This window comes from Mauremys reevesii, linkage group 13 (genome assembly GCF_016161935.1).
Source record: "Mauremys reevesii isolate NIE-2019 linkage group 13, ASM1616193v1, whole genome shotgun sequence".
Classification (NCBI taxonomy): Eukaryota; Metazoa; Chordata; order Testudines; family Geoemydidae; genus Mauremys; species Mauremys reevesii.
Window position 1 is genome coordinate 48,054,391 of NC_052635.1, and position 14,351 is coordinate 48,068,741.

The window sequence follows — 14,351 nt, forward strand, 5'->3', positions numbered from 1 at the left end:
CTTCTCCCCTGTTTAGATCTCCAAGGATCACATTAGCCCCATCTGTCCCAGCATCGCACGGGGAGCTCCTGGTGAGTTGCTGGTGCACCGTGACCACTAGATCCTTTTCAGAGTCCCTGCTTTCCAGTCTGTAGGGGTGCTCTGCATTCCCGTCCCGAGACATGTAACTGTGCATTTATCTGTATTAAAACACATTCTATTAAAATGGACCCAGCAGACCAAGTAACCATGACTGCTCTGTCTGACAGCCCCGTCCTCATCATTTTTACTACTCAGCGAATCTTTGTGTCATCTGCAAATTTTATTGGCAGTGATTTTACATTTACTTCCAGGTAACTGATGAAAATGTCAAATACTGTTGGGACCAGCGCTGGTCCCTGCAGAACCCCACGAAAAACACTCCCATTTGAAGGTGATTCCCCATTGACAACTACTTGAGATCGGTCCGTTTGCCAATTCACAAGCCATTTAATGGGTGATTTATTGATATGGTGTAGCACTAATTTTTAATCGAAATGTCATGCAGTACAAAGTCAAATTCCTTACAAAAGTCCAAGTCTGTGACATCCAGGCAGTTATCCTTAGCAACCAAACTTGTAACCTCATCCAAGATGAAATCAGGTTTGTTGGACAAGACATTTTCTGTAACACTTGTTGCCTGGCATTAATTATATTCCTTTAATTCTTTATTAATTAAATCCTATATCAGATTTTCTATTATTTTGCCCAGGACTGATGTCAGGCTAACTGGCCAGTCATCCTGCTTGCCCTTTTTGAATGTTGGCACAAAATTAGCTCTCTTCCAGTCCTCTGGAATTTCCCCGATATTTCAGGTTTTACTAAAAATGAACATCAGAGAGAGAGAGAGAGAGAGAGATTTTCTGCCACCTCGTTTCAGACTCTTGTGTGCAAGTTATCCAGGCTGCTGATATACAAATATTTATCCCTAGTACATGTTGTTTAACATACTCCTTGGTTACTAATAGACTGGAAAGTACTCCATTCATCATGTGATACATACATATCATCCTGCTTCTTTCCAAATACAGAAATGTTCATTGAACATTGAAATATTTATTGAACATTTCTACTTTTTCTGCATTAACTGTTTTACTATTTCCTTCTAGTAATTGGCCTATATCATTGCTAGGATTTCTTCTGTTCCTAATTCACTTAAAAAAACTCCTTAGTATTGTCCTTACCCCTCCGAGACATAGAGTTTTTCTGTAATATCTTTAGCTTCCTTTATCAATTTTCTATACTTCATAACTTCTGATTTATATCGTGAGCTATCCATTTCTCTCTCTCTCTCTCTCTCTCTGTCTCTCTCTCACACTCACATTTGTTATATGTGGCTTTTTTTATTTCTAATTGCTGCTTTCACTACTCCACTGGACCAGGAGGGCTTTTAGCCAAATTTTTGCTTCCTTGAGGTAGAGTCCTGGCTTTTGGGCCTCCTAATAAACTCTGCTTCAAGAACTCACTATTTTCATTTGCATTTTTCTGTGTAAAATTTTCCTCCCAATCAATTTTGTTCATAGTTTTCCTCAGCTTTGGGACACTGACCACTGTGAAGCACCAAACCTTTTTATTCCTCCTGGCTGGGACTGCCCTCTGTTTTCCCGGATTGAATGCAATCAGGTCATGATCACTAGTCCCTAGGCAACCACCAACTTGCAGGCTAGTGATTAAATGACCTCGGTACAGCTTCCCGCCACAAAGAACATGGAGGTGGCCACATAAGGGCATTTCCGAAGCCATTAGATTCAAGATGCAGCCAATGACTTCCACCTCCATGTGCCAGCTGAAGGCTTGTGCTGCACAGAGATTCCTGTCCTGTGCTAAGGCCAAGGAAGGAATAAGCGTGATTTATTCTTTCTAGGAATGCACATCATGATTTTCTTGTGTAACCCTTCTGCCAGTCAGAGTGGGTAGCAGGAAGGGCGGGGTTCAGTATCATGGGGTTCCTTTTCACCAATACAACAAAAACCAGCTCGAGCCCCCACCCAGTGACCTGGGACAATTACACCCCACCCGCCGGGTGCCTCTCAAAGGCAATATTTCCCCTCTCGCAAGCACAGAGTCTGAGTGTAGCAAAACACTTTTAATAAAAGGAAGGAAATAATGCAGCATTAATTTGGGGAACCACCACAAACAGGGCTCATAAACGTAAACCATGAACAAAAGACCCACCCCCAAGTAGGGTGGGCAGTGTCCTTTTCCCTCAGGTTCTTAAATCCAGCAACCCGACAGTCCCTTTCACGTGCCCGGCCCTTCTCTGCACCCCATTCACAGTTGCGGTCCTTGGACAGTGCAGACCCAGAGTGTTTCATGAGACATATTAAGTAGGTTCTCTCAGGTAGTCTCATCAGATGTTGCCTTCTCTTGATCCAGTTCCAACCCAGCTGGCAGAAGGAACATCAGCTGGGCTTGGGGGCTCTTATTTTGAGAGCTATGAATCTTACCTGCCTGCTAACCATTTGAAAGGCAGCCCTCCAAATTCCTTCGCTGAGTTCCCTCCCTTTGCGTAAGGATGGTCTGTCTCCTTGTCACCCCCTTCCTTTCTTTCCTGCAAAACATTAAATATATTTACACTGTCTTAAATCGAGCTCTCAGTCAACACCATTTACTTGAAGTAGTTCAGTCTGGATTCTGCAGCCATCCTAAACTTCAAAGGTCACAAGTTGCAGTTTAGAGCCATTTCCTAATTGTAGTTGATCTCACTCTCAAATAAATGCCACATTTCACATGCACAGAAACCTTACCCTAGCCATGTGCAGGGGCCGTGCTAATGACTCAGTATCAGCTGGATTTGGCACATGTCACCGCAGGGCATAAAGTGTGGGCACTCCCTCGGCACTGGTATCTTGGATCGCTCAGTACAGCTGAGCTGAAAGCGACCTGTTTTGAAAAGGGGCATGCACTGCTCAGGCTTGCATTTGTTTATGTGGAGACATAGTGCTTGTCTGCATGTGCAAATGCTATGAAGGGAGTATTTTCTAGGCACACGAGTTGGGCCTTCTGATGAAAATGTTGCCCTTTCCAATCTAGACAAATTGTCTGCGACGTTCAGTATCAGATGATAAATAATTTTTTGAAGATGCATCCCAATACGGCCAAAGTTTTGTGAATCAGTCTAGAATCCTGTGTAAGCAAGAGGTCCTAAGCAACGAGGGCTTGTAATGACTGGTTCCAGGTGTCTCCTGTGCTTGGCTCTTACTTGTGACTTTTTCCCCCTTACATATAAATTGCACATAGATTAACACACACACACACACACAGGCCCATGTGCACACACCACACACACTTTCTTATTGCATCCAGGAAATGAATAAGTAAGCAAGTGACCCAAACTTTGCCAGTAAGGGGCTGTGCCGAGACCTGGTTGCAGCAAAGGGTGTCTCGGGAAACCTACATGCTCCAGGAAACAAAAAGGGCTGCACAGCAGATGTCTGGAGGAGCCTCTGGGACCAGGGCATTGTGAATACAGATGAGCTGATTCAGGTCAGGCCACTATCAGCCTGTGGTCAAGAGGGAAGCCTCTGGCTTGGTGTCATGCATTCATTGCCTGTATTTAAGTGGTAGGGATGTCTGAGTGAAGATCCAGAGACAGAATAAATCTAACACTCCACCGATTTAAACAGAACTGACAAAACACGTGTGAGAGGGAAAGACACACAACCCTCCCCAATTTAAGAATCAATCAGTAACCTTTCTCATCTGCCCCTGCCTTGCTGACCTGCTGTCTCTCCTGATTCTGCCTTGCCACCTGGCCTGACCTCCCCTGCCTATTCTGCCAACCTGCCCCCCTCGACTGGCTCTCCTGGCTACAGACCCCCTGCGAGAACTCTGACCACTGCCTGGTCTCCCTCTAATACCAATTGACTTGCCGGCTACCAGACTGCACAGGTATCACTTGATCCTGACTCTGAATGTCAACCACTGAGCAGTACACTCTGTCCTGCACTGCTTCGCTTTCAGGCAGGCAGTGTTAGGGAGACGAGCCTCAGTAGGTGGATAGTAGGAGTCGCTGAGGCTGGCGCTAAGCGCAGGTGCTGTGCTGTCCTGTTCTGTCCGTCAGTAAGACATTGCCACTGATTTCTACCTAGGAACATTTTGTAAACCCCCTTCTTCTTCCTTCTGAATGGCCTGTTCCCCGATGGATCAGGCGAATGGCAGTGAAGGCGCTGCAGTGTCCTTCAAAGGACCATGCCTGTTGGTTTTGGCTTGTTGGGGATTATGAATGTTTCCAACACACCTGAGTAGCAAAGAGGGCTCCCGGCCCAATCAGCCATTGCCTGCTCAATGTCATCTAGAATCTAATTGTTCACAGTTTAGCGTATGCCAGTTGGCAAAATAGCTGAGCTGACATCTGCACCTGTCTCACAACTGACTTTGGCAGAGGCCTTCCTTGGAGAACAGCGGTTGTGGGGAGGTTATTTGTTCCTGGTGAACTCCGTGTTCGTGAAAGGTGCTGGATTGCCAGGGCTAGGCAAGGACAGCCTTGATTTACCTACAGGTCACTGGCAGGGCAACCTGCCTTTCCTCGTCCCCTGACAATGGCCCGCCACAGTCTGTTTTAGGGTGAAGCATCAGTCAGGCTGCGTGGCCTGCTTACTCCTTTGCCTCTTTGCCGAAATCACAAACAAAGGAGCTGGCTGTGATGTGAATCTCACGCCAAGAAGGCACCAGCCTGTGTAGTACCAGCCAGCGACCTAGAGAGAACCCACTGTCCTCTACCAATCCCTTGGGCCATCCACGGCCTCCTTTCACTTTGTTTTAATCTATTGCTAAATCAGTCACCACACCCGGCTTCTAATCAGAGACAAACCCTGAAATCTGACCAGTCCTGACCTTTGGGTGGGAACAGGGGATAGCCACGTCTGGGGAAGCCCCAATTCCTGTGCTCTGTGGGAATGTGCACTCGAGCATCAGCGCATTGAGAATGCACAAACCAGCTGGGATCTCTAGGGAAACCTGCATGTTCCTGGAAATCTCTTCGCTTCTCCCTTTTCCCACACAGCCACCAGCTGAAGCTCCACCAATGGGAATGTCAATGGGTCCAGAAACTCTGAACCCAGCAGTCTCAGATCCACTTCAAGGCTCTTTTGCACTGCCAGAACTGTGTAAAGGAGAATTGGGCCCATTAGTGTTTAAGGTACATGATCTGCCTGGGAATGCCTTATGGGTGGCATCTACGCCATGAAAAGGCATCTGGATTTTGTGCTGCTGTCTTTATAGATGAAAAAATCACAGAAGCATGGTGGGGGTTTTCCCACTTAACCGACATGAATATTTTCTAAAACAATTCTCATGTTATTTTTATTTTAAAAACTCATGGAAATTTTTCAATAAAATTACTGATTTTCTTTTCTTGCAAAAATGTTCGTCTTGCTGCCCAGCCAGTAACTGAGAGCAGACTGGAGAGCCGCTGGCAAGCCAGGAAGGGTGCAGTGTTGTTCTAAGATTCTCTCAGATTCTCAGCTGTCCTGCCTGCCCTCGGTTTTCTGCACTCATTTGGATGGATCCTCCCAAGAAAAGCCTTTGCATCCTCTTGTAAAACCTTTCCTTGTGTCTCCTTCCCTTTCAGTACTTGATTTATAGCTGACAGTCTGACCAATTAAGCTGTAACCTTTCTGGAAGCCAAGTGCAGGAGTTAATGAATGTTTCTTCCCCATCCCTGAAATGGCAAAATCATTTGTCAAGAGCTTCAGCGTGAGGTCTCAGTGGTGGCAAATCTCTCCGAGATCTCCAACAGCTCTGCAGAGTGTCCTGGAAGTGGGAGGTGAGCTGGGCTTGAAGGCATTTCAAGTGAACAATTATTTTAGGCTGAGATGGGGTTTTTTTGCAGTCCAAAGACTGGTGGCCCCCAGAGGCTTTGAGAAAATGATTCTCTTTCCAAGGGAAAAGCTAATCAATCTTAGATGTAAAAGAGAAGAGAGAAGGCGCAACAGACAGAAACTAACCCACTGAATCTAAGAAGCAAAACTACGGTCACAATTTACAAGCATTGGCAGGGGCCTCATTCCCCAGCAAGATCCAGGTATTATTGGAGGAGCCCATTGTTTGAAACGATTTCTAAGATTGTGTCTTCTTCTCTGTAACAGAGCTAAGTAACCCAGCTGGTGTCCATTGTGCCTGCATCTCACCCTATCTCTGGGGAAAGCGGAAGTGTCCGTTGCCTCCACAGGCTCTGTGGCGAGCTCTCTCTGACATCAGGGATCGAAGCAGGGGAGACAGGTGGGAAGTGAAGGAATGGAGCTAGTGGAGACCCATGTTGTTCCCCCAGAAGGGAATCTGTATTCACTTCAGTACAGTCTCTCCCCTGCCCCATGTTCCAGACTCCCCCTCCCCTCAACGACACGCTCAATGGACAGATACCATGGGCACATCCCTGGCACCGCAGGGCGGTGCTGCCCAGGAGCTGGAGGTGAGGTCGGGTGGCCCAGAGCCAATGCAGTGCTCATGACCTACTGTGTGTAGCAGATCTGCAGGTTCTGGCCATGGAACTCCCTCCTTATCCCATGGTGGGCACACCCTGCCCTTCTCCCCTATGGGATAATCTGGGGGGCGGAGGGAGTGTCTTCTCCTCCCCACACCCCACAAGCTCTTCCCATGGGAGAGAGAGAGCCCATCATTGTTTCCAGTAAGAAGTTGGTTTAGACTGAACAAAACTCGCTGCATGTAAATAAAATACCAGTGTATTAGTTCAGTGGGTGCCAGTCTCCGTAGGGTTGTAAAGAACCATGGACTAATCCTGGCTATGTAGATAACTGGAAAAGAGCTGCGCTTCCTCGCGGAGTGTCTGTTTGCACTGCATCCCCAGCGCTCACCATTCCACTACCAACACAGTGCCTCACTCATCACTACCGAAGCAATCAGTACCTTCGATGTAATACAGGCCAGCCCACACTCGGACGCCGGTAGGAGACGTCTGACATTAGCTTAACCAGCATGAAGCACTGTGCAAAATGTAAGTGCTGTTCTGGGGCTGCCAAGTTGCACCCACGTCACTGGGAGCCTTCCATTACCAAGTCCAGCAACAACTCTCACTGCAGAGTCCCAAGCGAACAGTCTCCAAGTTCCCCGCCCCGTATGCGTGAGGACCCTGGAAGGGAGGTTTTAGAAATAGATTCATATTGTTTATATTTAGTCACCATTTTGAGTGCCTGCTCAGTGCTGTATTTGTTGTTCTGGTAATAGTGATATAAATTATATAACAACAGAAATGGGAGCTGCCCCTCTAAGAACAGGGTGGGGGCACGAGGCATGAGAGACTTGTGTGGCTGGCAGGCTGCCACAAGTGAAAGCTAGCCGGTAGCTAGGCACGGAGGAGGTCTCTGGCTGCAAGAAGGTCTTAAAGGAAAAGGTTGGGATTCCCAGAATAAAAGTTCTCCTTCGAAAGCTGAGCCGTGTGATTAAGGGTGTAACACACGCACTTGTGAAAGCCTGAGATGGGTTCTCTGGGGAGTGTCTGCAGTTCAGTTCCTTTGATGGAGATGGATGGCAGGAGAGAGATCATTTGATCATTGCCTGTTAGGTTCACTCCCTCAGGGGCACCTGGCATTGGCCACTGTCGATGGACCTTTGGTCTGATTCTTATGTTCTTATGTAAGTCTTCTTGGTGGGGATCTGCCCAAGCCCACTGCAGTGAAATGGCCATGGGAGCTGGATTTCTCATCACGCCACACTGCAGAAGGGTGGAAGCTTAGAAAATTGCCACACAAAGTGAAGAGACAGTGGATGCAAGGACCACGCATGTTTTGCTGAAGTGGAGACACCAGCTGGGCTACTTAGCTCTGTAGTTATAGAAAAGAAGCCACAATCTTGGAGATGGTTCCAAACCAGCTACAGTGAATGAAGCACAATATAGAGAATGTTTCCAGTTTCCCACAGCTGAGTCAATAGCGGACAAGTGCACTACCCGGCCTGGCAGAGGTGATGGTTTTGATGTCTAATGAGGTTATTGAAGAATTGTGCTAATCAAACAGCAGTCCCCCTTCAAATAGTGCAATAGCTGGGACGCGCAGCAAAGCACCAGTCTTCATTCAGCGCCCCGGACTACACTGCAAACATGCCGCCAACTCTCTGCTGCTATAGCAAGTGCGATGGTCTCTACAGGAAGCTTTCTAGTGTGTGTCAGCAAGAAGCCACTTGACCTAAGGTCCTGAAACAAGACACAAAATAGGCAAATGAGTTCACTAGCCAGTAATATATGGTCAGAATGGAGGAAGTGAGTCAGTAAAGACTGGAGCCAGAGCAGCACAAAATACAAGTCAGCACAGAGATAACTATACCCCAAAGCCCATGTGAGCTGGGGGAGGCTCCCAGACTTATTTCATAGAATCATCAGAGTTGGAAATGGAAGAAAGACCCCATTGAACGGCTGGTGCATCCCCCAGCCAATGCAGGATTGTTCCTTGAGTCATGTTGATGTTATCCTGTCTAGCTTCAATTGTCCCCAGCAAAGGGTGTTCCAACCCTTTCCATTGAGACACTGCTCCACAGCCTAATGGACCCTGCTGGCAGGAAGTTTCATGAGTATTTGAATTACTTATTCAACCTACATTGTCTCTCTCTTCAGTTCATTCCATTACGCCTCGCTCTACTCTCCCCTCTCACTTCCGCTGTATAAACTCTTCCCCCACTGTACACCCTTCCAATACCCGTGGGCTGCTATCATGGCTTAGCCACGCTGTGCATGTTTAGCTCACTTGATCCTTTTCCTCCTGCGTCAGTCCCCCCACTCCCCTTAATCATTGCTGTTGCTCTTCTCTGAATTCCCTCCAGGAGTGAACACAATATTCCAGATGAGGCCGCACAAGGAATATGTGTGTGTGTGTGTTTTTGTGATATTGTATATCGGGGGAAGGACAGATTCAGATCTCTTTTGCACAAGCTTATGTCTGAAATAGCGCCACTGGAATCAACCGAGTTGCACTAGATTTACGCCGGCGCATGTATCTGAGTTTAGAATCTGGCTGAGTGATGATTCTCTTCCTGGTCCAATATACACATCCAACAGGAAATACTGCAATCTCTCTAATAGCCTTGTGTGGCAGTTGTGGATACATGGTGACTTTTTAATAACATCTACTGACCTGACAAAGTCCACTCCGAGACTTTTTTAAACAAGAAAGCTGCATCAGACGTTCTGTGAAAATTCTGAAGCTTATTGCCAATAAACACCCAGCTCTGAACCTGTTGCAAGAAACCACGCTGACAGCTATATGAGGTTGAATCAAGGTCACCATGTATGTTCCTCTTTTTGTTATCCCAAAAGCTGGCAAAGTTCTCTAGCTGTTTCTGTTCTGCCTTGCTCCTGTGGGGAGTGCTGACCTGACTCAGTACGGATGGTAGATGCACCCACAGCATTGTGACAAGTGGAAAAGAATCACCCCCAGGGACACTGCAGGCGAGACAGAGAAATGTCGATGTTCCGCTGCTCTGTGGCGTTTGTGCTTCAGGAACAGACCTCTGGCTCTGCTTCTCGGAGCTGCGCACACGTGGGGCCAGAGGGAGGGGAGAGAACAGGCCTGGTTCTCTGCAGCTCTAGTCCTGCCTTTGGTGCAGTAATGGAGTGGGAGCAAACCACTCCCTGTATCCTCGGGGTAGCCAGGGACCTGCCTGGCCCTTGGGTTAAGCGGAAGCAGCCGGGGGTTGCAGGGGCCACATGCCTGGCACACACAGTCAGAGGGCTGCCTGGAAGTGTTCGACCCAGAAGTTGGATTCAGCTCATGATAAAGAGAGTGGCTAGTCACAGAGTTCACATCTGGATCTGGTCTGCAACTCACCATTCACATCTATGGATTTCATTTGGGCAAGTGAACGAATAGACCAAGGAACCTTCAACACCGTGGCCAGCTAAACGGTGATCAGAAAAACACTTTTACTCAAGTAGCTTCCAACCGCATTTCAATCTGCTTCAGCAATTTATTTACTTTTAATTACAAGCCAAAATGGGGCCTCTGGCACTGGAGCAGACTTTGTTAGATGCTATTTCCCTTCAAGAACAGAGAGGAATCTCCACCATCCCCACTTCTCTCCCCTGCAAAAAAGGCAGACAGCAAAGATCTGGGGAAAAACTGTAAAGCGGCTTCAGATTAGTTGGAACAACAGGGCCGGCGCAGGGTCAAAGGTCCAAAATCAGACACAGTCTGAGCTCAGTGAGTGAGGGGAAGCCAAGGTTTGGGTTTTCCACAAAATTAGCTGAGTCAGGGAAAGCTCCATTCTCTGGCTGCCTGCTGGAAAGTTTCAATTGTACAGTTATTACCCTGACCACCTTGCTGGTAAACACAAAGGCCATTGTTTGAAACTCCAGGGACTAAAGGAAGAGGGAAAGTCATTTTAACCTCTCTCTGTTTCTGTTTAGCCACTGAAACATGTGGCCAATAAATTCTGTAGCTCTCCTGCTGAGGTTGTGAGGCTCATGCACTCATGTTTGAAAGCACTTTGAGATCCTTGGAAGATAGGTGCAAAGGTATCGTTACAAATCAAGTAACTAACGGGCAAACAGAGGCCGTTTGTTTTCTCTAGCAGACTCTTGGGGACTTACTTTCAAATATCACAGAGGTGTCAAATTCCTCAGGGATAAACAGGTTCAAAGACACTTAGGCTCCAAGGAGAATTGAGCAAGACCATTTCCAATCAGGTTTTTTTGCCTTGAACTGTTTTGGAAGTGGCACTTGGGAGGTTGCAATTTGACCTAAGTTAGATTTATGTATTTCAATTTTCAAAAGAAACCTTGGGCCTGTTTTATAACTCAACCTGTCACTTGTTTGTCTTGCTCTGCAATCTTTCTGTTCCTCCCAGCAGCGCTAACAAATGACAACCAGCAAAGCTGGCATCCCCTGCCTTGGCACACCAGAGGGCCGCATGCCGGGGCTTATTCAATCAGTTGTGCTTTTGGATTGGACTGGAGCACGCCCTCCAAAAACTTAACAGGCTGAACCTACTGCCAATGCTGACCTTTCCAAGGGCCCGTCACAGCCAACGCTGCTGCAGGTTCCTCAGCTAGGATTCAAGAAGAGCTGACTGCTGTCACTGGGGCCAGTTCTTCAGTAATCAATATCTGTTAGGTCAAAGCCAACTCCCTGGCAAAGTGTCACTGTTGGGCACCGGGGATTTGCAAAGATGCCCCAGAGCCTGACGAGATCACACTAATAACTGGGAGACCCATTGCAATGGACTGAATTTAGCAGATTACCAAGCCGATGAAGAATTAAAATCCCCAGGGATACTAAGACCATCAGAACGGCCAGACTGGGTCAGACCAAAGGTCCATCCAGCCCAGTATCCTGTCTGCTGACAGTGGCCAATGCCAGGTGCCCCAGAGGGAGTGAACCTAACAGGTAATGATCAAGTGATCTCTCTCCTGCCATCCATCTCCATCCTCTGACAAACAGGCTAGGGACACCATTCCTTACCCATCCTGGCCAATAGCCATTAATGGACTTCACCACCATGATTTTATCCAGTTCTCTTTTAACACTGTTACTGTATCATCACATGCAAACCAGAGAGCAATGTGCACACAGCCAAGAAAGTCTTTCACCAGCCACTGAAATGCAGCCACAGCTGAGGTGGGGGGCTGCCTGTAGACAATGCAGTTGCCCTGCAGGAGAGGGGGACTTTGCTAACCACTCCAAGGGCGTGGCTACGCTTAAAAGGCTGCAGCAGTGACGCCACTAGCTGCACCAGCGGGAGGGGCTCTCCTATTGGCACAGGAGAAGGGCCCGCACGTAGGCCCTGCTGATTCCCAACCCCCCGAGACAGACGATTTCATGTTCATTGAAGTAACTGACCCTACGTTTAGAAGACAATAGGTTTTGCTGTACAACCAGAAGTTAACAGGGACTTCCAAGCAGACTCAACTTTATCTTAAAGAGGCCACTAATGAATAAAAGTGAAGTCTCCAGGAGAGAGCAAAGAGAGAGAGTGTGACCCTCTGTGCTGTGTGCCCATAACAAAATGGCTGTTACACTCTGCACACATGGAGATGGCTTAGAAATGCAAGTGCCCAACAAGCGATATTGTGCCAGTTTAACTAGGAAACTACCGAGTTCTCCCTATATCACTGCTCAGGTAACGCCAATGAGAGTTTGGAGCTTGGCATTTTAAGGAGGAGCCTTGGCACGAGCTCTTCTGAGTGGACTGCAGAGAGCTGTGCCTGGTAGGACACGGGGGGAGGTCACACTGCTTGGAAGTCTCTTGTATTCCGTAGCACTTTACAGGATTTCGATGTTACATGGGTCACAGGCCACTGCAGCCTCTACTGGGATGCCCCGGCTGGCCCTTGTAAAGGTGCCAGATACAGTGACAGGTTGGGAGGGGGACGTCAAGGAGGATTCTCGCGGCTGAGTAAGGGACCACGCTGCTGACTCCTAGAGCAGCACCAGCCCAGCCCCCCTCACTCCCTCCAAACCTGCTTGAGTCGCCCCAGTGCAGCTCTATTCCCATCAGGCCAGGCAGCAACAGGACACACTGAGATCCCCAGGACATCAGCTGTCACCTGACTGAGCCCCACCTGTTGGCTGGTTTGCATTCTAAAAAGTAATTTCCCATCATTCCCAGCCCTTGCCAGTAACATTAAGTGTTTAGCTCTTCTACTAACACCTCGTCTCCCGCTGCCCTGGCTCTGAGGCCAGATCAGATCACAGACGTAACCACACAGGAACTGCGAACAAAATGGTTCCACTTCCCGCTCCCGGCTCTTTCTGAAAGAATTTGGAAATCATTTGGAAGCAAAGGTTTGTGGTTCTCCTTATTTAAATAAAATCCACAGACCTTGGGCCTGAGAGTAAAGACCGTGAAACAACAAATTCCCTTTAAAATCTCTTTTTAAAAGGGTCCCAGAGCCTTGGACCCGAGGTTTTCCCGAGAATTTGATTACCACATTTCCTGTTTCATGAAGGCAACTCCAAACATGGCTCCAGTTCACAGGAACTTGTCTCTGCTGTTCTTGGGCCAGACAGAGGAGACTCAGGAGTCTGTGCTGGGGCCCACCTCTGCACCCTAACATAATACAGTCCTCACGCCCCCCCCCCCATATTCCCAACTAATTCAGAATGGCCCCACCCAGCACAGAACTTCTGCCTCCCCACCTAGGGCTACGCTGTGGACTCCTCATGGGGTCAGGTCTGGGAGCGTTTGTTGCCCGACTGGCTTTTTCATGCAGCCGCCTTGTGGGTCCAGGTGACCAAAGCCCCTGTGGAGCTGCTCTGCAGCCTGTGCTTGTGCTGGGATGAGCGTATAAAGCACAAATAGCCTTCCTAGGGGTCTAAATAGCCAGAGGCCCCTACCACCTAGCTGTGCCAATACCTTGCTGTATGGCCCCCTCCCTTCCTGGGTCCATAGGCCAAAGTCCTGAGAGAATATTTAACTACGCGGGGTGTGACGCAGTACCTGCTGAACTCCCTTAGCTGTAAAGGAGGCTAGAGCAGATCCCATGTTTGAGATGGGCTTAAATTCGGCCACAGCTGTCCTGAGTGGAGCTCTGGTAAATATTTTCAGCCCCCCTGGAGTTCATATACCATGTTGTGGGGAGGTGCGTGAAGGGTTCCGGGAAATCCTCTATACGAATTTATGCCCTGGACACAGGGAACAGCATTTCTGTCGAGAGATGGAGCCAGCTGAGGAGAGGAAGTTGGGCCACATGGAGTCTGGCTCCAGCACCAAGCTGCAGCTGGGGTGACAGCAATGACACCGCTGAGGGGGTGTGCAGAGAGCTGCATGCAGGGCTTCGAGAAGCAGCTCTCTCAAAAAGAACCTGCTCTGGTGCAGGCAGACAGGGCCTTTGGGCTTTGTTGTGGGCTTGGGATTTATTAAACTGACAGGTCTGAAATTTAACATCCAGCCAATCAGCTGTCAGTGCCGAAGTCAAACCGGCCTTTACTCTGCCCCGAGGGAGCCACGAGCCCTCAGACTTCGCTACCTCAGGTCGCCTCGTGTTTGGCTGGGCCCCGAGCCCATGCCGGTGCCTGCAGCTGCCTGGTTGATGTCATGGGGACTGGCCAGTCCAAGCTGTGTCTGGAGGCGGTCGCTTGGCAGGCAAGGGAGAGCATCGCTCGGACATTGCACAATGTGAAATCCCAAACGAGCTGAGCTGCTCAGCACCTGACTTCCACGCAGCCAGAGGGGAAAACAAGCCCTCAGTCAGAAAAGGCCTCCCGGTCTCTCCGCTTTCCTCTAGGAACCGGCCTCTGCCTTACACTGGGGGCATGAAAGTGGCTGATAAGCCCCTGATCATCCTGAGTTTTGTATGCCCTGATCAAAGCCCCAACTCACCCTGCAGCAGGAGGAGCAGTGAGAGCCCAGCCCCCAGAACGCCTCCCCCAGATGCAGACTTAACA

The 14,351-nt window shown here is 48.6% G+C and overlaps 1 long non-coding RNA gene across 1 annotated transcript in view; it reads right to left on the reverse strand.

Moving 5' to 3' along the window:
* LOC120380239 overlaps positions 1-14,351 on the reverse strand; it is a 68,457-nt gene that overhangs the window by 5,856 nt on the left and 48,250 nt on the right. The window contains exon 2 of the long non-coding RNA XR_005587664.1: positions 2,466-2,569. This is a non-coding gene — a long non-coding RNA (uncharacterized LOC120380239). The remainder of the gene's footprint in view (positions 1-2,465; positions 2,570-14,351) is intronic.